The sequence below is a fragment of the Somniosus microcephalus genome, chromosome 18, assembly GCF_052327205.1.
Source record: "Somniosus microcephalus isolate GS21.2 chromosome 18, FLI_Smic_1.0, whole genome shotgun sequence".
Taxonomy (NCBI): domain Eukaryota; kingdom Metazoa; phylum Chordata; class Chondrichthyes; order Squaliformes; family Somniosidae; genus Somniosus; species Somniosus microcephalus.
The window spans coordinates 8882541-8906885 of NC_141004.1; positions in this window are offsets into that span (position 1 = coordinate 8882541).

A 24345-nucleotide genomic window follows, 5' to 3' on the forward strand; every position below is an offset into this window, starting at 1 on the left:
CACTCTGTTACCCCACATTCTCACACTCTCCCCCAGCTCACACTGTTACCCCACATTCTCACACTCACCCCCAGCTCACACTCTGTTACCCCACATTCTCACACTCTCCCCCAGCTCACAGTGTTACCCCACATTCTCACACTCTCCCCCAGCTCACACTGTGTTAACCCACATTCTCACACTCTCCCACAGCTCACACTCTGTTACCCCACATTCTCACACTCACCCCCAGCTCACACTGTGTTACCCCACATTCTCACACTCTCCCCCAGCTCACACTCTGTTATCCCACATTCTCACACTCTCCCCCAGCTCACACTGTGTTACCCCACATTCTCACACTCACCCCCAGCTCACACTGTGTTACCCCACATTCTCACACTCTCCCACAGCTCACACTCTGTTACCCCACATTCTCACACTCACCCCCAGCTCACACTGTGTTACCCCACATTCTCACTCTCTCCCCCAGCTCACACTGTGTTACCCCACATTCTCACACTCTCCCCCAGCTCACACTCTGTTACCCCACATTCTCACACTCTCCCCCAGCTGACACTGTGTTACCCCACATTCTCACACTCTCCCCCAGCTCACACTGTGTTACCCCACATTCCCACACTCTCCCCCAGCTCACACTGTTACCCCACATTCTCACACTCTCCCCCAGCTCACACTGTGTTACCCCGCATTCTCACACTCTCCCCCAGCTCACACTCTGTTACCCCACATTCTCACACACTCCCCCAGCTCACACTCTGTTACCCCACATTCTCACACTCTCCCCCAGCTCACACTGTGTTACCCCACATTCTCACACTCTCCCCCCAGCTCACACTGTGTTACCCCACATTCCCACACTCTCTCCCAGCTCACACTCTGTTACCCCACATTCTCACACTCTCCCCCAGCTCACACTCTGTTACCCGACATTCTCACACTCTCCCCCAGCTCACTCTGTGTTACCCCACATTCGCACACTCTCCCCAGCTCACACTGTGTTACCCCACATTCTCACACTCTCCCCCAGCTCACACTCTGTTACCCCACATTCTCACACTCTCCTCCCAGCTCACACTCTGTTACCCCACATTCTCACACTCTCTCCCCCAGCTCACACTCTGTTACCCCACATTCTCACACTCTCCCCCAGCTCACACTCTGTTACCCCACATTCTCACACTCTCTCCCCCAGCTCACACTCTGTGTTACCCCACATTCTCACACTCTCCCCCAGCTCACACTGTGTACTCCACATTCTCACACTCTCTCCCCCAGCTCACACTCTGTGTTACCCCACATTCTCACACTCTCTCCCCCAGCTCACACTCTGTTACCCCACATTCTCACACTCTCTCCCCCAGCTCACACTCTGTTACCCCACATTCTCACACTCTCTCCCCCAGCTCACACTCTGTGTTACCCCACATTCTCACACTCTCTCCCCCAGCTCACACTCTGTTCCCCCACATTCTCACACTCTCTCCCCCAGCTCACACTCTGTTACCCCACATTCTCACACTCTCCCCCAGCTAACATTGTGTTACCCCACATTCTCACCCTCTCCCCCAGCTCATACTCTGTTACCCCACATTCTCACACTCTCCCCCAGCTCACACTCTGTTACCCCACATTCTCACACTCTCCCCCAGCTCACACGGTGTTACCCCACATTCTCACACTCTCCCCAGCTCACACTCTGTTACCCCACATTCTCACACTCTCTCCCAGCTCACTCTGTTCCCCCACAATCTCACACTCTCCCCCAGCTCACACTCTGTTACCCCACATTCCCACACTCTCCCCCAGCTCACACTCTGTTACCCCACATTCTCACACTCTCCCCCAGCTCACACTCTGTTTCCCCACATTCCCACACTCTCCCCCAGCTCACACTGTGTTACCCCGCATTCTCACACTCTCTCCCAGCTCACACTCTGTTACCCCACATTCTCACACTCTCCCCCAGCTCACTCTGTGTTACCCCACATTCCCACACTCTCCCCCAGCTCACACTCTGTTACCCGACATTCTCACACTCTCCCCCAGCTCACACTCTGTCACTCCACATTCTCACACTCTCCCCCAGCTCACACTCTGTTACCCGACATTCTCACACTCTCCCCCAGCTCACACTCTGTTACCCCACATTCGCACACTCTCCTCCAGCTCACACTGTGTTACCCCACATTCTCACACTCTCCCCCAGCTCACACTCTGTTACCCCACATTCTCACACTCTCCCCCAGCTCACACTCTGTTACCCCACATTCTCACACTCTCTCCCCCAGCTCACACTCTGTGTTACCCCACATTCTCACACTCTCCCCCAGCTCACACTGTGTACTCCACATTCTCACACTCTCTCCCCCAGCTCACACTCTGTGTTACCCCACATTCTCACACTCTCTCCCCCAGCTCACACTCTGTGTTACCCCACATTCTCACACTCTCTCCCCCAGCTCACACTCTGTTACCCCACATTCTCACACTCTCTCCCCCAGCTCACACTCTGTGTTACCCCACATTCTCACACTCTCTCCCCCAGCTCACACTCTGTTACCCCACATTCTCACACTCTCCCCCAGCTCACACTCTGTTCCCCCACATTCTCACACTCTCTCCCCCAGCTCACACTGTGTTACCCCACATTCTCACACTCTCCCCCAGCTCACACTCTGTTAGCCCACATTCTCACACTCTCCCCCAGCTCACACTGTGTTACCCCACATTCTCACACTCTCTCCCCCAGCTCACACTGTGTTACCCCACATTCTCACACTCTCTCCCCCAGCTCACACTCTGTTCCCCCACATTCTCACACTCTCTCCCCCAGCTCACACTCTGTGTTACCCCACATTCTCACACTCTCTCCCCCAGCTCACACTCTGTTACCCCACATTCTCACACTCTCTCCCCCAGCTCACACTCTGTGTTACCCCACATTCACACACTCTCCCCCAGCTCACACTCTGTTACCCCACATTCTCACAATCTCCCCCAGCTCACACTCTGTTACCCCACATTCTCACAATCTCCCCCAGCTCACACTCTGTTACCCCACATTCTTACACTCTCCCCCCAGCTCACTGGCGGATAATATTGGCCCCAGGACACCGGGGAGAACTCCCCTTGCTGATCTTCGAAAGAGTGCCGCGGGATCTTTTACGTCCTCCTGCGAGGGCAGGCGGGGCCTCGGTTTAACGTCTCACCCGAAAGAAGAACAGGAAATTGGAACAATAAATGAGACACGAGTGTAACCAGCACCATATCTTACCTGGAGACAGAGGCTGTCCTGCTGAGTGTGCGGAACCCAAGTCGCCCCGTGACTCCTGGGGGAGAGGGGAAAAGAGAGGGAGTGGCTTTTTAAATTCTGATCAAGTACTTTACACACCGCTGGATTTTGTCAATGGGGAGTTTTGGAGGCGGGGCTCCCACTTGTCGGGTTTTAGTCCCGCCTCCATCAACTACTGGCCAACCCACGCTATTTTCCCTTGATTGACCTTGTTTAGCCTGCCCAGCGGGCTCAGCAGGCCAATTAAGGGAAAGCCGGTTACAGAGAATGTCAGCGTATGACGTTTCATCTGTCAAAAGCTCTGTGAAGCTGTCAATCACTGACATTCTCTGTAGTTTGATGAGTCCAAACTTGTATTCAAGGCTCATCAAACCTCTTTCTTTAGCAGAAATCAGATGGTTGTTACATCGGAGAATGCAGCAGAGATCTGTCATCTCTGCCGTGGAGATGCCGGAGCCTCCGGATCCCCAACGATTGAAGCCTGCAGGAAGAAACAAAGGTCAGTAAACTTTTTCTAACACATTCCACTTCCCTCATATACTCGCCTCTCCCCACTTGCACCCATCACTTACCTCCACAGCGCACTTTTGCACCCCTCCGACCCCCGCAGACCCACTGCTCCCTTCGCTGACCCTGGCGGGGTTCGCAGCCCTCGGGAAGCCCGCACCTGTGTGGGTAAAATGGGGATAATCCTCTTATCTGCCTGTTAACTACCTGTTAACAGGCAGTGAAGTAGCTGTAATCCCCTTCCCGCCTCCAGGAGACGGGACCCGGCGCGGGTCGGGTACCTGCCTCCTGGGAAGATGGCACAGAGGCGGGTTGGGGGGCGGGATGGGTACCCGCCGCCAGATTCTGCCATTTTCCCGGCAGTCCCGCCTCCAAACCCGCCTCCCCAGGACTGGCAAGATCGCGCCCACTGTCTCAGGAAACCTGTGCACAGTACACGCTTCACCGACTGGCTGGTATGTGCAGTGAGGATCAGACACAGAATCATAGAATCTTACAAAACAGGAGGAGGCCCATCGTGCCTGTGCCGGCTCTTTGAAAAATTATCTCCTCATCTCCCCTCTGGTTCTTTTACCAATTGCCTTAAATCTGTGTCCTCTGGTTACCGACCCTCCTGCCAGTGGAAACAGTTTCTCCTTATTTGCCCCTCGTACAGTTCTACAGCTCCACGGATTAGGGTGAGGAGTGCTGAGGGAATGACATGGAAGAGCAGTTGGTGACTATAAGCTACGTGTCGTCTGAGTGGGGAAAAGCTTAGCAAATGTCACTAATCCTGATAACTTGTATCGCCTTTAAGACTCAACCGAGCACAATCAGCAATTACTCAGGTGGGTCTCCCATTGGGAGCGCATCCCCACAGCTTTGTGTCCATATGTGCGGAGAGAGAGTGTCAAGTTAAATGAAAACAAAAGTAAAAGGGAATTCAGTTCTGGCAAATTGTGACAGCATGGGGCCAGAGTCAGGAACATTTCAACACTTCCCTGCTCAACAGTTCTCGGCTCAGAACTGCAAGCAGTGTTTGCTCAATGCAGGCACAAACCGCCTCCTCTCGTTCACATTCCTTTCCATTCAGCGCCTGACGATTTTGACACTTGACGTTAATCTTTATATCGTGGCGCTGACCTCCTGGGCCCTAATTTCATTGCCCCGGAATAAAGTTGTTCCTCAAACCGCTCTTTACGTGCTCCAGGCTCTCACTGCTTCCGATCCAGTCAATGCTGGGGAGAGGGGGATGGGAGGAGGGGTGGGGAGAATGGAGCCGATAACACAACATAAGAATTGGGAGCAGGTGTCGGCCATTCGGCCCCTCGAGCCTGCTCCGCCATTCAATAAGATCATGGCTGGCCTTCAACCTCAACTCCACTTTCCCGCCCGATCCCCATATCCCTTGATTCCCTTAATGTCCAAAAATCTATCGATCTCTGTCTTGAATATACTCAACGACTGAGCCTCCACAGCCCTCTGGGGTAGAGAATTCCAAAGATTCAACCCTCTGAGTGAAGAAATTTCTCCTCATCTCAGTCCTAAATGGCTTTATTTGTCATCTCGCAGTTTCCGTTGGTTGGAGTTTGTGTACGTGGTATTTCCAGAGAGAGAAAATCCTTCACTTCTCGCAATGAGCCACGTTAGATAGTTGTTTGGGTCACAGAATCTACAAAATCAATGTTTTGGGCCTGATCGCCGAGTCGTACTCCCATTGAGTAGACTCCCCACCTGGAGAACAGGATCTCTGGGCGACCACCCGTGGCTCAGTGGGTAGCACTATCGCCTCTGATGACAGAAGGTTGTGGGTTTGAGCCCCACTCCTGGGATTTGAGCACAAAATCCAGGTTGACACACCCAGTGCGGTGCTGAGGGAGTGCCGCACTGTCAGGGGTGCTGTCTTTCAGATGAGACATTAAACCGAGGCCCCGTCTGCTCTCTCAGGTGGACGTAAAAGATCCCAGGGTGCTATTTCAAAGAAGAGCAGGGGAGTTGTCCCCAGTGACCCGGCCAATATTTATTCTGCAATTAAAATCACTAAAAAACAGCTTACCTGGTGATTGTCACATTGCTGTTTGTGGGAGCTTGCTGTGCACAAATTGGCTGCCACATTTCCCACATTACAACAGTGACTACACTTCAAAAAGTACTTCATTGGCTGTAAAGCACTTTGGGACGGCCTGAGGTCGTGAAAGGCGCTATAGAAATGCAAGTCTCTCTTTCTTTCTCTGAACTGACCCTTACAACAGCCCTTCTGATTAATATACAATCTCTGCCCATTCACCACTACCTCATGTACCAGATACATAATATGAGAATGTAATTACTCAGTCACCAGAACTCTCCTTCAATTTAATCTATTTATTCTAATGTATCTTTTCCTAATTTAGTTTTATGTGTTAAAAGCATTTGGCCTAGAAATTCAGTGGCCTGCGCCACCAGTTTGTGCCCAAAGAGGGTTTTTGCGCCACTGGCCAAACCTACCGCGATATTTAGCGGGGCGCTAATGGCAGCGTTAGCCTGTAGCGCTGCGCCGCCACCGATGACGTCATCGGTGTGCGCAGCGCCCCGCTATCGCCCCGCTGGCCATATTTGGTCGCTGCCGCCTCCTCCGCGCCGGCCGCAAACAGCGACCGGTACACGGGGCCTACCTGTGCCGGTAGTGGGGCGAGTTAAGGTGGAGGTGCGGCCGGCTGCTTTTTCGGCGGCCGCCTGCCCGCACCTCCGTCCCCGGCCTCCTACACCCCACCCCCCCCGCGGCATTGCCGGCTGTTTCCCGAGGGCCCGGCACTTCTCCTTGGTGCCGGGCTCATTTGCCGGCACTCGCGAGCGGGGATCGCACTGATGCAGGCACCTCCCCCTTAAGAGTGAGAGGAAGGCCTGCAGTACCGCAGGCTGCCGTGCCGCAGCGGGTGGCGCTGCGGCACTTTGCACGCCGATATTCAGTTTCAGCGCCCCAAGCGGGGCGCCGAAACCCTTGTTTAGCGGCCGGCTTCCACTTGGGGCGCTGAAACTGAATATCCCACTGGCGCAAGTGGCTCCGCGCGCAGCGGTAATTCCGGCGCCCAGGCGAGTTGGGCGCCCCTAACTGAATTTCTAGGCCTTTATCTCCCATTCATAGAATCATAGACATTTACGGCACAGAAGGAGGCCATTCGGCCCTTCGTGTCTGTGCTGGCCGAATAAGAGCTCTCCAGCCTAATCCCACTCTCCAGCTCTTGGTCCGTAGCCCTGTCGGTTACGGCACTTCAAGTGCACATCCGAGCAGTTTTTAAAGGGTTTCTGCCTCTTTCAGGCAGTGAGTTCCAGACCCCCACCTACCTCTGGGTGAAAAAAGTTCTCCTCAACTCCCCTCTAATTCTTCTAACAATTACTTTAAATCTGTGCCCCCTGGTCATTGACCTCTCTGCTCAGGGGAATAGGTCCTTCCTATCCACTCTATCCAGGCCCCTCATAATTTTATACACCTCAATTAAGTCTCCCCTCAGCCTCCTCTGTTCCAAAGAAGACAACCCCAGCCTATCCAATCTTTCCTCATAGCTAAAATTCCCCAGTCCTGGCAACATCCTCGTAAATCTCCTCTGCTCCCTCTCTAGTGCGATCACATCCTTCCTGTAATGTGGTGACCAGAACTGCACGCAGTACTCTAGCTGCGGCCTAACTAGTGTTTTATACAGTTGAAGCATAACCTCCCTGCTCTTGTATTCTATGCCTCGGCTAATAAAGGAAAGTATCCCGTATGCCTTCTTAACCACCTTATCTACCTGTCCTGCTACCTTCAGGGATCTGTGGACATGCACTCCAAGACCCCTCGGTTCCTTCTCATTAACTACAGAAAAGTACAGGCAGCAATCTAAATGCAGATTGTTACAGTTTTCATTCATCCAAATTTAAATCCTGAAAGGAATTATCTCACCAGTCCCACTTAATCAGAGAAACCCTCAGAATCCTTGCAGATTCAGGAAATCTCCAGTCCCCCTGGGCAGACCCATTTTAATTTGTCATAATGTACTGTGATAACCAAACAAACACTAATATTACAGTAATAAATTCACTCCAAAAGAGCAATAGATTAATTCCTGGAATATTCATGTGATCTGCAGAATTAAACAGCAATTTTAAATATAAGTAAAATATAAATAAGCACAATTTTAAACCCTTTACCCCACCAGGATGATGCTAGGAATGGGCATAAAAGATCCCATGGGACTATTCAAATAAGAGCTGGGGACTTCTTGCTGGTATCCTGGTAGCAGACTGGGGACAGTAGCATAGTGGTAATGTCACTGGGCTAGTAATCCCGAGGCCTGGATGAATAATCTGGTAGCGGTGAGTTCAAAATCCCACCATGGCAGCTGGGGAATTCAAATTCAGTTAATTAAATACATCTGGAATAAAAAGCAAGTATTGGTAATGGTGACCGTGAAACTATCCGATTGTCATAAAAACCCATCTGGTTCCTTTAGGGAAGGAACTCTGCAGCCCTTGTCTGGCCTGTATGTGACTCTAGACCCACAGTAATGTGGTTGACTCATAACTGCCCTCTGAAAGCCATGTGGTTGTAACAAGCTGCTATGAAACACAATAATAAGACCTTCATCACATGGACTGCAGCGGTTCAAGAAGGTGGCTCACCACCACCTTCTCAAGGGCAATTGGAGATGGGCAATAAATGCTGGCGATGCCCACATCCCATAAATAGTATTTTTTTAAAAATATTTATCCCTCAACCAGCGTCATTAAATAATTACAAAGCATTTACAGCACAGGAACAGGCCATTCGGCCCAACTGGTCTGTGCCGGTGTCAGCTGTGACTCAGTGGGCAGCACCCTCGCCTCTGAGTCAGAAGGTTGTGGGTTCAAGTCCCACTCCAGGGACTTGAGCACATAAAGCTAGGCTGGCACTCTTTCGGTGCCGTCTTTCGGATGAGATGTTAAATCCGAGGCCCCGTTTGCTCTCTCAGGTGGATGTAAAAGATCCCATGGTGCTATTTCGAAGAAGAGCAGGGGAGTTGTCCCGGGCCAATATTTATCCCTCAATCAATATCACTAAAAACTGATGATCTGGTCATTATCACACTGCTGTTTGTGGGAGCTTGCTGTGCGCAAATTGGCTGCCGCGTTTCCTACATTACAACAGTGACAGCACTTCAATAAATACTTCATTGGTTGTAAAGCGCTTTGGGACGTCCGGTGGTCGTGAAAGGCAAGTCTTTCTTTCTTTCTGCTCCACACGAGCCTCCTCCCACCCCTCTTCATCTCACCCCATCACCATATCCTTCTATTCCTTTCTCCCTCATGTGTTTATCCAGCTTCCCCCTGAATGCACCTGTGCTATTCTCCTTCAACCACTCCTTGTTGTAGCAAGCTTTTCCGTTAATAATTTTTAATTGTTAAGAAAGTTTTTTAATCATTTGAGTTAATTTTTTTCCTGACAGTGCTTGTGTTGGACCCTCAGCCCGATCACTCCAATTAAAGGTCAGCAACACCTCACACGGGGAGAACTCGGAAACAGGCATCAGCTCGCGGCTTGTCAATAACGGAATCCTTTGAAAGATTCTGGAGCTTTGGGCTCTGCTGCCTTAGATAGAAAAATAAATCTCCAGGGAGCTGGGTGTTTAATCTCGGTGGTGACAGAATTCTCCAGACTTCAGATTAAACTCCGGCATTAGACTCTAGATGGAAATGATTTATCTGTCCCCTCATACACCGAAAAACTGGTACAGCGGGTAGCGCATCATCGCCATCAGAGGTGTACAATCAGACCGGCACCGATTACTGATCCACAAACAGCCCGGTGTAGAACCGGGAGAGAGAAACTTTTACCTCCATTCCTGGAGTCATCCTGGTGAGGCAAAGGGTTTTAAAAATTTGCTTCATTCTATGTAAAATTGCATTTAGGTGTTTCATTTCGTTGTAAAAAGGGGATGATACCGTTCCCTCTTGCATTCTTCATCAGCTCGCCTAATTTGGCATCGATTCACATTCGACTTCAATCTGCACGCCACCTTGAAGCAATCTCTCCACACGGAGATCGGATCGCTCTCTCAAAAAGAGGATGCAGGCCGATGGGCCGAATAGCCTCCTTCTCTGCTGTAAGTCGAAGACAGTCACTGATACATCCAATAGGGAATTCAGTAGAAACTTAGGCCTAGAAATTCACTTTGGGCCTGCCAGCTGGCGTGCGCCCAAAAGTTAGCGCTGAGCGCGGAGCCAGTTGCGACCGTCAGATATTCAGTTTTTGCGCCCCAAGTCGGAACCGGGCGCTATTCCAGGGTGTGCCCGCCCCCGCTTGGGGCGCTGAAACTGAATTTCAGCGCTCTAGGCGCCGCTGCGCCACCCGCTGCGGAGTGGCAGGCTGCGGTACTGCAGGCCTCCTCCTTCTCTTAAGGGGGAGGTGTCTGCAACGGGGAGATCGCCGCTGGATAGTGCCGGCAAATGAGCCCGGCACCACAGAGAAGTGCCGGGTTCGCGGAAAGCAGCCGGCAATGCCGCGGGGGGGGGGTGGAGGAGGCCGGGGAAGGAGGTGCGGGCAGGCGGCCGCCGAAAAAGCGGCCAGCCGCACCTCCACCTTAAAGCGCCCCACTAAGACTACAGGACGGCCCCGTTTTCTGATCGTTGTTTGCGGCCGCTGCGGAAGAGGCGGCCGCAACTAAATGTGGGGTTCGGGCCGGTATCGGGGCGGAGCCAGGGCACTGCGCACACCGATGACGTCATCGGTGCCGGCGCAGCGCTAACGGCTACCGCCGCCATTACCGCTGCGCTGAATATCAGCGCAAACTCCTCTATTGGCGCAGAAGCCCTCTTTGGGCGGTAACTGGCCGCAAAGCTGGCAGCGCCTTACTGAATTTCTAGGCCTTAGAGTTTAGAAGAATGAGAGGGGATCTCATTGAAACTTATAAAATTCTGACAGGGCTGGACAGACTAGATGCAGGAAGGATGTTCCTGATGGCGGGGGAGTCCAGAACCAGGAGTCACAGTCTAAGAATAAGGGGTAAGCCATTTAGGACAGAAATGAGGAGGAATTTCTTCACCCAGAGAGTGGTGAACCTGTGGAATTCTCTGCCACACAAGGCAGTTGAGGCCAATTCATTAAATATATTCAAGAAGGAGTTAGATATATTTCTTAAAACTAAAGGGATCAAGGGATATGGGGAGAAAGCAGGGACAGGGTTCTGAATTTGGATGATCAGCCATGATCTCATTAAATGGCGGAGCAGGCTCGAGGGGCCGAATGGCCTACTCCTGCTCCTATCTTCTATGTTTCTATGTTTCTATGAAACTTCTTTACCCAGAGAGTAGTGAGAATGTGGAACTCGCTACCACAGGGAGTGGTTGAGGCGAATAGTATAGATACATTTAAGGGGAAGCTGGATAAACACATGAGGGAGAAAGGAATAGAAGGATATGCTGAAGGGGTGAGATGGAGAGGGGTGGGAGGAGGCTCGTGTGGAGCATAAACACCGGCATGGACCAGTTGGAGGCCATTCGGCCCATCGTGCCACTCCCCCCTGCTCTTTCCCCAGAGCCCTGCAAATGTTTCCTTTTCAAGTATTTATCCAATTCCTTTTCAAAAGTTACTATTGAATCTGCTTCCGCCGCCCTTTCAGGCAGCGCATTCCAGATCACAACGACTCACTGAGTGAGAATATTTCTCCTCATCTCCCCCTCTGGCTCTTTGGCTGATTATCTTAAATCTGTATCCTCTGGTTACCGACCCAACTGCCAATGGAAACAGTTTCTCCCTATCCAGTCTGTCAAAACCCCTCTTAGTGTCACCCAAACCAACTACAGCTTGATTTGCCTCTTGCTTCTCATCTACTCTTCTCAACCTTGGCCCTGTCCTACAACCTCTGGCCTTTCACCTGGGATTCACCTGAATAAAGGAGGAACACAGACGGAGGACAGACATGCCATCACTCGCCTTTAATCAATTCTTAACAAAATAAAACCCTTTCAAAGCGGCCTGTGCTGTTTGGTTATTGTATTCCAGTCATGCGTTTGTTAAATTCAACAAAATTAAATTATTCCTAGTGGATGGAAGCATCATACAGATGTTGGAATATTAATAACTCTCACGGTTGCCTAATTAGATTTATAGTCACATAAATACTCAGGCTTTCATTTGTGCACGAGAAAAGTATATTTATTTTTCAATTCCCACCAGATTTTTATTATACTACGGCCCAAATTCCCCTGGATTGTATTGTTTATTCGACGCACTGAGATTATTTAATTCGCACCAACCTGGCAGTTTAACAAATACAAACTTTTTTAAGTTATTCAGCATTTACACATTTGCCACAGACCAAACAGGAATATATTCTCCTTAACTGTGTAATTGAGTGAGTTCTCCAGTGATGGTTATAGAAAACATGAACTCGGGTTCAATAATGTGCTTCTTATGTTGGCCTTTCCACCCTGCCCAAACGCCCTTAAATATCACAGAGCCATAGGGCCTGTAGCTTCAATAGAACTATAGGGCCTGTAGCTTCAATAGAACTATAGGGCCTGTAGGTTCAATAGAACTATAGGGCCTGTAGGTTCAATAGAACTATAGGGCCTGTAGGTTCAATAGAGCTATAGGGCCTGTAGGTTCAATAGAGCTATAGGGCCTGTAGGTTCAATAGAGCTATAGGGCCTGTAGGTTCAATAGAGCTATAGGGCCTGTAGGTTCAATAGAGCTATAGGGCCTGTAGCTTCAATAGAACTATAGGGCCTGTAGGTTCAATAAAACTATAGGGCCTGTAAGTTCAATAGAATTATAGGGCCTGTAGGTTCAATAGAATTATAGGGCCTGTAGCTTCAATAAAACTATAGGGCCTGTAGGTTCAATAGAACTATAGGGCCTGTAGGTTCAATAGAACTATAGGGCCTGTAGGTTCAATAGAGCTATAGGGCCTGTAGGTTCAATAGAGCTATAGGGCCTGTAGGTTCAATAGAGCTATAGGGCCTGTAGCTTCAATAGAACTATAGGGCCTGTAGGTTCAATAGAATTATAGGGCCTGTAGGTTCAATAGAGCTATAGGGCCTGTAGGTTCAATAGAGCTATAGGGCCTGTAGGTTCAATAGAGCTATAGGGCCTGTAGCTTCAATAGAACTATAGGGCCTGTAGGTTCAATAAAACTATAGGGCCTGTAGGTTCAATAGAATTATAGGGCCTGTAGGTTCAATAGAATTATAGGGCCTGTAGCTTCAATAAAACTATAGGGCCTGTAGGTTCAATAGAACTATAGGGCCTGTAGGTTCAATAGAGCTATAGGGCCTGTAGGTTCAATAGAGCTATAGGGCCTGTAGGTTCAATAGAGCTATAGGGCCTGTAGCTTCAATAGAACTATAGGGCCTGTAGGTTCAATAGAATTATAGGGCCTGTAGGTTCAATAGAACTATAGGGCCTGTAGGTTCAATAGAGCTATAGGGCCTGTAGCTTCAATAGAGCTATAGGGCCTGTAGGTTCAATAGAACTATAGGGCCTGTAGATTCAATAGAACTATAGGGCCTGTAGGTTCAATAGAACTATAGGGCCTGTAGGTTCAATAGAACTATAGGGCCTGTAGGTTCAATAGAGCTATAGGGCCTGCAGCTTCAATAGAGCTATCGGGCCTGTAGGTTCAATAGAACTATAGGGCCTGTAGGTTCAATAGAGCTATAGGGCCTGCAGCTTCAATAGAGCTATAGGGCCTGTAGGTTCAATAGAACTATAGGGCCTGTAGGTTCAATAGAGCTATAGGGCCTGTAGGTTCAATAGAGCTATAGGGCCTGTAGGCCCAATAGAGCTATAGGGCCTGTAGGTTCAATAGAACTATAGGGCCTGTAGGTTCAATAGAACTATAGGGCCTGTAGGTTCAATAGAGCTATAGGGCCTGTAGGTTCAATAGAGCTATAGGGCCTGTAGGTTCAATAGAACTATAGGGCCTGTAGCTTCAATAGAACTATAGGGGCTGTAGCTTTAAGACCATAGAACATAAGAAATAGGAGCAGGAGTCAGTCATACAGCCCCTCGAGCCTGCTCCGCCATTCAATAAAATCATGGCTGATCATCGACCTCAACTCCACTTTCCCGCCCGATCCCCATATCCCTTAATTCCTTTATGTCCAAAAATCAACTATTTCAGCCTTAAATATACTCAAAGACTCAGCCTCCACAGCCCTCTGGGGCAGAGAATTCCAAAGATTCACAACCCTCTGAGTGAAGAAATTCCTCCTCATCTCGGTCTTAAATGGCCAATTCGTTGTCCTGAGACTATGTCCCCTAGTTCTAGACACTCCAGCCAGGGGGAACATTCTCTCAGCATCTGCCCTCTCAATCTCCCTCAGAATCTTATGTTTCAATGAGATCCCCTCTCATTTTTCTAAACTCCAGAGAGTATCGGCCTATTCTACACAACCTCTCATCTTAGGACAACCCTCTCATCCCAGGAATCAATCTAGTGAACCTTCGTTGCACCGCCTCTAAGGCAAGTATATCCTTCCTTAGATAAGGAGACCAAAACTGTGCACAGTACTCCAGGTGTGGTCTCACCAAGGCCCTGTACAATTGTAGCAAGACTTCCTTACTCTTATACTCCAACCCCCTTGCAATAAAGGCCAACATGCCATTTGCCTTCCTTATTGCTTGCGGTACTTGCATGCTAGCTTTCTGTGTGTCCTGTACAAGGACCCCTAAATCTCTCTGAACACCAACATTTAATAGTTTTTCACCATTTAAAAAATATTCTGTTTTTCTATTCTTCCTACCAACGTGAATCACCTCACATTTCCCCACATTATACTCCATCTGCCACCTTACTGCCCACTCACTCAGTCTATCTATATCCCCTTGCAGACTCTTTGGCCTAGAAATTCAGTTAAGGCCCGCCAGCAGGCTAACGCCCAAAAGTTAGCGCTGCGCGCGGAGCCAGGGGCGCCCGTCAGATATTTGGCTTTTGCGCCCCAAGTCGGAACCGGGCGCTATTCCAGGGTGTGCCCGCCCCCGCTTGGGGCACTGAAACTGAATTTCTGTGCTGTAGGCCCCGCTGCGCCACCCGCTGCGGAGCGGCAGGCTGCGGTACTGCAGGCCTCCTCCTTCCCTTAAGGGGGAGGTGCCTGCAACAGCGAGATCGCCGCTGGATTGTGCCGGCAAATGAGCCCGGCACCACGGAGAAGTGCCGGGCTCGCGGAAAGCAGCCGGCAATGCCGCGGGGGGGGGGGGTGTGGAGGAGGCCGGGGAAGGAGGTGCGGGCAGGCGGCCGCCGAAAAAGCGGCCGGCCGCACCTCCACCTTAAAGCACCCCAGTAGCGCAGCAGTACGGCCCCGTTTTTCAATCGCTGTTTGCGGCCGCTGCAGAAGAGGCGTCCGCAACTAAATATGAGGTTTGGGCCGGAAGCGGGGCGGAACCAGGGCACTGCGCACACCGATGACGTCATCGGTGTCGGCGCAGCGCTACCAGCTACCGCCGCCATTACCGCAGCGCTGAATATCAGCGCACCCTCTTACACTGGCGCAGAAACCCTCTTTGGCCGGTAACTGGGCGCAAGGCCCACTGAATTTCTAGCCCTTTGTGTTCTCCTCACAGCTTACTGTCCCACCTAGCTTTGTATCATCAAACTTGGATACATTACACTTGGTCCCTTCATCTAAGTCATTAATATAGATTCTAACTAGCTGAGGCCCACTAGTTATAGCCTGCCAACCTGAAAATGGCATCTTTTATCCCTACTCTCTGTTTTATGTCCATTAACCAATCTTCTATCCATGCTAATACCTTACCCCCAATGGTGCCCTTATCTTGCGTAACAACGTTTTATGTGGCACCTTATCGAATGCCTTTTGGAAATCCATATATACTACATCCACTGGTTTACCTTTATCTACCCTGCTAGTTATATCCTCAAAAAACTCTAATAAATTTGTTAAACACTGTTTCCCTTTCATAAAGCGACGTTGACTCTGCCTAATTATGTTATGTTTTTCAAGTGCCCCGATACCGCAGCCTGAATAATGGATTCCAGCATGTTCCCGACTATTGATGTCAGGCTAACTGGCCTGTAGTTCCCTGTTTTCTCTCCCCCTCCTTGAATAGCAGGGTTACATTTGCTACCTTCTACATTCCAGAATCTAGGGAATTTTGGAAGATCCAAAGCTTTAATGGAACTACAGGGCCTGTAGCTTTGATGGAACCCTGTGCTCGTTGGCTCCCAGTCCGGCAACGCCTCAAGTTAAAAAATCTCATCCTTGTTTTCAAATCCCTCCAGGGCCTCGCCCCTCCCTATCTCTGTAACCTCCTCCAGCCCTACAACCCTCCCAGATCTCTGCGTTCCTCCAATTCAGACCTGTTAAGCATCCCCCAATTTTCATCGCTCCACCATTGGCGGCCGTGCCTTTAGCTGCCTGGGCCCCAAGCCCTGGAATTCCCTCCCTAAACCTCTCCGCCTCTCTCTCCTCCTTTAAGATGCTCCTTAAGACCGACCTCCCTGTTCTAATATCTCTTGATGTGGCTCGATATCAAATTTTACTCAATAACACTCCTGTGAAGTACCTTGCGACGTTTAAGTACGTTAAGGGCGCTTTATAAATGCAAGCTGTTGTTTTGAAGGCGAATTGCAGATGTGGTACATCACCACGGAGCACTTTCTGAGCAGAGGGAGAAAACTGGAGGGGTAGGGGAGTCGGGGAAATTTTTTTTAAATGCTTTAATCATTCCCGAAATGGGGTAAATTCAGCATTGTTGAGAGGTGATCGAAAGACTTAATGAACCCAGTAAATGGTCCCTGAATCTTCACAAAACTGATTCTAGGCATCGCTCCTTGAATACTGAGCGCAGTGGTGAGGTATCGGTCCCTATGCCTCAGTCCTGAATTTCAGAGCAGGTTTGAGCTGACTCTCGGCCCCAGTGTGGGTTGAGACAAGAAGCAGGGCGTTGTTTGGAAGCAGTGATGCGTGCGATAATTTATACGTGTTCTCAGTTAGCAGTCATTTAATAAAAGCTGTTTGACTTCATTCTCATTAAGGTCACGCTAATAATGTTAGATTAACCTCCAAATCCTCCAGTGCGAGGAATCAGAACCATGCTCACATCGCTCAGTAAACTCTCTCCTCACTTTTAATATTCCAGACGCAGCTTCCACACAGAGAGAGAGAGAAAAAAAATGATTACATTTCTTTACGGCTTACATCCAAATGTGTTCAATCTTCACTTTGACATCGATGGAACATTTCCAGGCTCAACAAGTGATGTTTTCATGTAGAATTTCTTACTGACAGATTATCTTATTGTGTTTTTTTTATTAAACTTCGGAAGAGTTGTGATTTTGTAGGCGAATCCTGGCTTCTATGATAGTGGGGTGCTTCCGTCAGTGCTGGAGTGAAGCTATCCATCTATTTTAAGTCGTTCTCTGCTGTCTGTGCCCTAACTCGCACCAAGTCCCCTTCACCCGTCACCCTGGTGCTCGCTGACCTACATTGGCTCCCGGTCCCGCAACGCCTCAATTTCAAAATTCTCATTCTTGTGTTCAAATCCCTCCATGGCCTCGCCCCCTCCCCATCTCTGTAACCTCCTCCAGCCCCACAACCCTCCGTGATCTCCGCGCTCCTCCAATTCTGGCCTCTTGAGCATCCCCGATTTTAATCGCTCCACCATTGGTGGCCGTGCCTTCAGCTGCCGAGGCCCTAAGCTCAGGAATTCCTTCCCTAAACCTCTCTGTCTCTCTCCTCCTTTAAGACGATCCTTAAAACCGACCTCTTTGACCAAGCGATTCAGCACCTGTCCTAATATTGCTTTATGTGCCTCGGTGTCAAACGCTGTTTCATAATCGCTCCTGTGAAGCGCCTTGGGACATTCAACTGCATTAAAGGCGCTGTATAAATGCAAGGTGTTGTTGTGGTTCAATGGGTGGCAGGTTGTCACGGGTCTGCAGCGCGTTTTTGGCTTTTTATTGCTTTTGGGATGTACGTTGATGATCCCGATGTACAGTCTCTAACACCGACTGCCTCACACCGGCTCTGGGGCCGAAAAATTCAAACTTGTTTTGCCCATTTTTCGGTTGGGAAACGGCAGAAAAATAGTTCAATTTTGTGGCTCTGCGCAGTCTACCTCTCTCCTAAACCCCTTCCTCACTCTCTCTCCTAAACCCCTTCCCTCACTCTCTCTCCTAAACCCCTCCCTCACTCTCTCTCTCCTAAACCCCTTCCTCACTCTCTCTCTCCTAAACCCCTTCCTCACTCTCTCTCTCCTAAAGCCCCTCCCTCAGTCTCTCTCTCCTAAACCCCTTCCTCACTCACTCTCTCCTAAACCCCTCCCTCACTCTCTCTCTCCTAAACCCCTTCCTCACTCTCTCTCTCCTAAACCCCTTCCTCACTCTCTCTCTCCTAAACCCCTTCCTCACTCTCTCTCTCCTAAACCCCTTCCTCACTCACTCTCTCCTAAACCCCCTCCCTCACTCTCTCTCTCCTAAACCCCTTCCTCACTCTCTCTCTCCTAAACCCCTTCCTCACTCACTCTCTCCTAAACCCCCTTCCTCACTCTCTCTCTCCTAAACCCCTTCCTCACTCTCTCTCTCCTAAACCCCTTCCTCACTCTCTCTCTCCTAAACCCCCTTCCTCACTCTCTCTCTCCTAAACCCCTTCCTCACTCTCTCTCTCCTAAACCCCTTCCTCACTCACTCTCTCCTAAACCCCCTCCCTCACTCTCTCTCTCCTAAACCCCTTCCTCACTCTCTCTCTCCTAAAGCCCCTCCTCACTCTCTCTCCTAAACCCCTTCCTCACTCTCTCTCTCCTAAAGCCCCTCCCTCAGTCTCTCTCTCCTAAACCCCCTTCCTCACTCTCTCTCTCCTAAACCCCTTCCTCACTCTCTCTCTCCTAAAGCCCCTCCCTCAGTCTCTCTCTCCTAAACCCCTTCCTCACTCACTCTCTCTCCTAAACCCCTTCCTCACTCACTCTCTCCTAAACCCCTTCCTCACTCACTCTCTCTCCTAAACCCCCTTCCTCACTCTCTCTCTCCTAAACCCCTTCCTCACTCTCTCTCCTAAACCCCTCCCTCACTCTCTCTCTCCTAAACCCCTTCCTCACTCTCTCTCTCCTAAACCCCTTCCTCACTCTCTCTCTCCTAAAGCCCCTCCCTCAGTCTCTCTCTCCTAAACCCCCTCCCTCACTCTCTCTCCTAAACCCCTTCCTCACTCTCTCTCTCCTAAAGCCCCTCCCTCAGTCTCTCTCTCCTAAACCCCCTTCCTCACTCTCTCTCTCCTAAAGCCCCTCCCTCAGTCTCTCTCTCCTAAACCCCCTCCCTCAGTCTCTCTCTCCTAAACCCCTTCCTCACTCTCTCTCTCCTAAACCCCTTCCTCACTCTCTCTCTCCTAAAGCCCCTCCCTCAGTCTCTCTCTCCTAAACCCCCTCCCTCAGTCTCCCTCTCCTAAAGCCCCTCCCTTACTCTCCCTCCTAAACCCCTTCCTCACTCTCTCTCTCCTAAACCCCCTCCCTCACTCTCTCTCTCCTAAACCCCCTCCCTCACTCTCTCTCCTAAACCCCCTTCCTCACTCACTCTCTCCTAAACCTCCTCCCTCACTCTCTCTCCTAAACCCCCTCCCTCACTCTCTCTCTCCTAAACCCCCTCCCTCACTCTCTCTCTCCGAAACCCCCTCCCTCACTCTCTCTCCTAAACCCCCTCCCTCACTCTCTCTCCTAAACCCCCTCCCTCACTCACTCTCTCCTAAACCCCCTCCCTCACTCTCTCTCCTAAACCCCCTCCCTCACTCTCTATCTCCTAAACCCCCTCCCTCACTCTCTCTCCTAAACCCCCTCCCTCACTCTCTCTCTCCGAAACCCCCTCCCTCACTCTCTCTCCTAAACCCCCTCCCTCACTCTCTCTCCTAAACCCCCTCCCTCACTCTCTCTCCTAAACCCCCTCCCTCACTCTCTCTCCTAAACCCCCTTCCTCACTCACTCTCTCCTAAACCCCCTCCCTCACTCTCTCTCCTAAACCCCCTTCCTCACTCACTCTCTCCTAAACCCCCTCCCTCACTCTCTCTCCTAAGCCCCCTCCCTCACTCTCTCTCTCCGAAACCCCCTCCCTCACTCTCTCTCCTAAACCCCCTCCCTCACTCTCTCTCCTAAACCCCCTCCCTCACTCTCTCTCCTAAACCCCCTCCCTCACTCTCTCTCCTAAACCCCCTCCCTCACTCTCTCTCCTAAACCCCCTCCCTCACTCTCTCTCCTAAACCCCCTCCCTCATTCTCTCTCCTAAACCCCCTCCCTCGCTCTCTCTCTCCTAAATGCTCCGCTCAGGAGATGCTCCTGAGCCACCAATTATTTTGCCACCTTTGGCCATTGAGCCTCATTAGTTGACTCCAGTGTCCAGTCGGAATTCCATCATTACCAATTCTCCAATAGAAAGGAGTGTTTCTTCTTCATAAATCTTTATAGGATTATTTATAATTACACCGGATTACACAGGATATACGGCACAGAAACTGGCCATTGGGCCCATCCAGTCCATGCCAGCGTTTACGCTCCATTCGAGCCTCCTCCCATCTTTCCTCATCTAACTCTATCAGCATAACCCTCTATTCCCTTCTCCCTCATATGCTTGTCCAGCCCCCCCTCTGGGTAAAGAAGTTTCTTCTGAATTTCCTATTGGATTTCTTGGTGACTATCTTATATTGATGGCCTCTAGTTTTGCTCTTCCCCACAAGTGGAAACACTCTCTCTGTATCCACTCTATCAAAACCTTTCATAATTTTAAAGACCTCTATTAGATCACCCCTCAGCCTTCTCTTTTCAAGAGAAAAGATCTCCAGAGGCAGCTGAACGGATGGTCTCAATCTTAGAGACAAAGAAGTCCATGAGCTCCTCTCACTTGTTGTTGGAGGTGAGGGTGGAGGACACAGGGAAGAAGGGTTTAAGAAGACGGTTAGCAGTGGAGAATGGAATCTGTTCATCCGTTCCTGATATGTATACCCTTGTAGAAATGGTCAAATTCCTATCCAGAGATTGAGTTCGACGCAGGCAATCAATCAAAAAGGTTTTTAATGTCAAACTAACGAGTTTAAACAGATGGATGCAAGAGAACTATGAATACAGGTCTTAACAGGTCGGAGGCTCCACGAGGACTGCCTGGGCTGTCCCGTGGATGGCGTCATGACGTCATCACATTTTTCCCGCGTTTGGGTGATCACGTGATTAGCAGCATGACGTCATCGCGTTTCCCTGCGCTCTTAAAGGGACCACGCACTGTACATGCAAACAGTATATACAATGGTACAGATTTAGTCTGCAGCTAACACCTCGTTAAAGGGAATTATGTACAGTTGTTCAGAGTCCCTCAGTGGCTCTGCCACACCCTCGCATTTCTGGTATCATCCTTGTAAATCTTCTCTGCACTCTCTCCAGTGCCTCTGTATCCTTTTTATAATATGGCGACCAGAGCTGTACACAGTACTCCAAATGTGGGCTAACCAAGGTTCAATACAGGTTTAGCATAACTTCATTACTTTTCCATTCTATACCTCTAGAAATAAACCCCAGTGCTTGGATTGTTTTTTATGGCCTTATTAACCTGTGTTGCAACTTTTAGTGATTTGTGTATTTGTTCTCCGAGATCCCTTTGCTACTCTACCCCATTTAGATTCTTATTTTCCAAGTAATATGTGACCTCCTTATTTTTCTCACCAAACTGTAATACCTCATTCCAAAAGAATCACATCAGTAATCGGATTACAGAAAATAAGAAACAAATCATACCTTTGTTAATGAAAGAAAGAAAGATTTTGCATTTCTCCAGCGCCTTTCATGACCTTGGGACATCCCAAAGCACTTTACAGCCGATGCAGTACTTTTGAAATCATAGAATCAGAGAAATTTACAGCACAGAGGGAGGCCATTCGGCCCATCTTCTCCCTGCCAGCCGACAAAGAGCTATCCAGCCTAATCTCACTTTCCAGCTCTTGGGCCGTAGCCCTGTAAGTTACAGCACTTCGAGTGCATATCCAAGTACTTTTTAAATGTGATGAGGGTTTCTGCCTCTCCCACCCTTTCAGGCAGTGAGTTCCAGACCCCCACCACCCTCTGGGTGAAAAAGGTTCTCCCCAACTCCCCTCTAAACCTCCGGCCAATGCCCCCTGGTTATTGACCCTTCTGCTAAGGGACATAGGTCCTTCCTATCCACTCTATCTCGGTGCAGTGCAGTCACTGTTGTGATGTGGGAAAGTTTCAATTACGATGGTTTTTTCTATTTTAAGCAGGCAGTAGCTAAGCCGGCCGAACTGATCTAAAGGCTGTGGGTCTTTAGATAAGGTCATCTCTGACCAACCACGTCCTCATATCACTCTCCGCCCACCTCCCCCTTCCGCCACCTCCAACAACCTTACTTCCTTCAGTGTCCACCCCTGGAAAAAGCTCTCTCCCAACTCTCTTACAACTGCACTTACGAAATCCCAACTGACATGAATCAGTCATTCATGAAAGAAAGACTTATGAAATAATACTGAGTGGCCTGCGAGTGGTGCTGTCCAGGGAGAGTATAAATACTCGGGCACGGGCCCAGCTTGCGCAGGACATTCTTAACAGGAACTAGTGAAGGACACAACTAGACCTCCATGTTGTAAAACAGTTGATTAAAGCTTTGTTTAACGCTTAGACCAAGTGCCTAGTAGTTTTCTTATGTCACCAACTGTCCAGCCTTCGGCCCTCCCTTCACCACATTTCTGCTCAACCACACCCTCACCACTATCTCTGATGCCCTAGTCCCTATTAAAACAATTACCCTCTTTCACCCTGGCCATTCTCTCTGGTACGGCCCACATCTTCACTCCCTTAAGTCCAAGGGACACAGACTTGAACAGATATGGCGGACAACTGGTTTAGCCATTCACCGCCAGATCTGGCTGGACCACATAAAGCATTATCGGGTCCTGCTCTTGTCTGCCAAAATTGCTCACTATTCCAGAATCATTCTGGAATGCAAAGATAAACCCCGGCTCCTATTCTCCACTGCTAACCATCTTCTTAAACCCCTCTCCCCTGTCTCCTCCACCCTCACCTCCGGTAACAAGTGTGAGGAGCTCATGGACTTCTTTGTCTCTATGATTGAGACCATCCGTTCAGCTGCCTCTGCCACTTCCCTTCCTTCCCCTAGTTCACCGGGCCAAACTTCCTCTAAGGTTTCCCCCCCCTGCCCTAGCCCTGAACTCACATCTTTCTTCAGTTTCTCTCCGATCTCCCCTTGTGACCTCTCTGCGCTCATCTTCTCCATGAGACCCACCTCCTGCTCCCTCGACCCTATTCCCAACAAACTGCTGACCACCCAACTTCCTTTTCTGGCTCCCATGTTAGCTAACATTGTTAAAAGTTCTCTCTCCTCAGGTACTGCCCCCCTCTCCCTCAAATCTGCCATCATCACTCCTCTCCTCAAAAAACCAACCCTTGCCCGCTCCATCCTTGCAAACTACCGCCCCATCTCCAACTTCCCTTTCCTCTCCAAAGTCCTTGATCGTGTTGTCGCCTCCCAAATCCGTGCCCATCTTTCCCACAACTCCATATTTGAATCCCTCCAATCCGGTTTCCACCCTGGCCACAGTACCAAAACAGCTCTCATCAAAGTCACAAATGACATCCTTTGTGATGGTGACAAAGGTAAACTATCCCTCCTCGTCCTTCTTGACTTGTCTGCAGCCTTTGACATGGTTGACCACTCCATCCTTCTCCAACTCCTCTCCACCATCATCCAGCTGGGTGTGACTGCACTCGCCTGGTTACATTCTTATCTATCTAATCTTAGCCAGAGAATCACCTGAAATGGCCTCTATCCTTGGCCCCCTCCTATTTCTCATCTACCTGCTGCCCCTTGGTGACATCATCCAAAAACACAGCGTCAGTTTCCACATGTACGCTGACGACACCCAGCTCTACCTCACTACCTCTTCTCTCGACCCCGCCACGGTCTCTAAATTGTCAGACTGCTTGTCCGTGAGCAGAAATGTTCTCCAATTAAATATTGGGAAGACCGAAGCCAATGTTTTCAGTCCACATCACAAACTCCGATCCCTAGCCACTGACTCCATCCCTCTCCCTAACATCGGTCTGAGACTGAACCACACTGTTCGCAACCTTGGTGTCATATTTGACCCTGAAATGAGCTTCCAACCACATATACGCAGCATAAGTAAGACCGCCTATTTCCACCTCCGTAACATCGCCCGTCTCCGCCCTTGCCTCAGCTCATCCGCTGCTGAAACCCTCATCCATGCCTTTGTTACCTCTAGACTTGACTATTCCAACACACTCCTGACTGGCCTCCCACATTCCACCCTACGTAAACTTGAGGTCATCCAAAACTCGGCTGCCCGCCTCCTAACTCGCACCAAGTCCCGTTCACCCATCACCCCTGTGCTCGCTGACCTACATTGGCTCCCGGTTAAGCAACGCCTCGATTTCAAAATTCTCATCCTTGTTTTCAAATCCTCCATGGCCTCGTCCCTCCCTATCGCTGTAATCTCCTTCAGCCCCACAACCCCCGAGATATCTGCGCTCCTCTAATTCTGGTCTCTTGAGCATCCCTGATTTTAATCGCTCCACCATTGGCGGCCGTGCC